Below are 1,519 nucleotides of genomic sequence, written 5' to 3' on the forward strand. Positions count from 1 at the left end.
CCAGCCGCTCCTTGGAAACCCTATGGGGCAGTTCTACTCTGTCCTACGGGGTAGTCCTACTCTGTACTGCAGGGTCACTATGAGTCAGGGTTGACTTGACAGCGTCAGGGTTGACTTGGTTTCGGTTCCGGGTCGACAGGCACACGAGGACCCCAGCGGCCCACCCTGATCGTGCGGCGTGCCCACAGCAGAACCGCACAGCAGTCAAGGCACTGCAGTGACCAGACTGCCCGTTCACAGGACGTGGAAACAGAGTTTTCAGAGGATCCTCAGCGTGCTGAGCAGTGCTTTGTGGCCAGCACTTGGGGAGACGCTTAGGGTTTAATGGGGAGTTCTACGGACACGAAGTTTGCAGTCTAGTGGACGGGGCACACTGAAAACTGTCCCTGAAATGGTAAGTGCTGTGGACACTACTCAGGTACCTCCTTGAGGACACCCTGCTCAGTACAGAATCTTAGCTCAGGTACGATCCTCTCACCTCTGGGCTCCTGCAGCATCCTGCTATCAGCTTTGCTCCAACGAGATGGACTTTCCAGCTATGACCAGACTGATTTTTCTAAATCTCACAGATCTCAACAAACCCTCCCGTCCTGCGGCTCCCTCCTGGCCAAACCTTCCAGCGTCTTGTCTCTCATGACATGGCCCTGGCTGACCTCTTCAGCCCCGTCCTTCACCGCTTACCTCCCTCCCGGCTCCCTTCTGCTTACGCGCTGGCTTCTGTACTCCCTCAGGGCTCAAAAGACACTTTCTACATGACAACAGTATACGGCCAGGACTGTTGTTTTTTTTAAATAGCTTTATAACCATAGATGCATAAGCCTAAATGTTTATTGTTTTATTCCATTTGCTATTTTAAACAGATTCTAAGAGTTAATGAAATACTAACTACTGAAAATACTTGGAACAAACAAGCTGCCGTGGGCTGGGAGGACATGTGGTGACAAGAAGCACACGCAGAGTCAGGCGGCCTGGCTCCATGAGGGGTCTGCCACCCCCACACTGCATGAGACACCTAGATGCCCGCTTCACTGTGCCCAGGAGCACCAGGCAGACATCAGTGAGGACTCCAGCAGGCGTTTCTACAAGGCTGCTGAGAGCCTCAGGCCCTCCTGAGGAATGGGGGATCAGTGAGAGCTCCGGGTGTGCAGGACACAATCACTCATCATATGGGGTCCTAGAATTCCCACTGGGACCTGCTTTTAAAAATAGTATTCCTTCTAGAACTTACTTTCTAGAGTAGTCACCCCAAACTTTTGCATGTTCTCAATTTCTGGGTTCACCCTTTTGGGTCACAGAGAGGAACTCGGCTTGTCTGGGCCCATCTGACAGGTTGAAAATCACCACTTTTCAGTGAAGGGCCAACTTTTCACTTCAGTGGGAGAGAAAACCTAAATATGCAACTTTCTATATAATTAATAAAATTTAATAGAGTTCAGAATATATTTAGATCTAAGGAAGGAGAACAGATAAATCAGGTAAATATTTTCAGCTTATTAGGACGGAAGTGAAACCCAGTATT

The 1,519-nt window shown here is 49.7% G+C and overlaps 1 protein-coding gene across 1 annotated transcript in view; it reads right to left on the bottom strand.

The window, feature by feature from the left end:
• LOC101341804 (transmembrane protein 192) overlaps positions 1-1,519 on the bottom strand; it is a 32,468-nt gene that overhangs the window by 18,484 nt on the left and 12,465 nt on the right. The gene's annotated exons all lie outside the window — the stretch shown is intronic.

The sequence above is a fragment of the Trichechus manatus genome, unplaced genomic scaffold (assembly GCF_000243295.1).
Source record: "Trichechus manatus latirostris isolate Lorelei unplaced genomic scaffold, TriManLat1.0 scaffold00315, whole genome shotgun sequence".
In the NCBI taxonomy this organism is placed as follows: domain Eukaryota; kingdom Metazoa; phylum Chordata; class Mammalia; order Sirenia; family Trichechidae; genus Trichechus; species Trichechus manatus.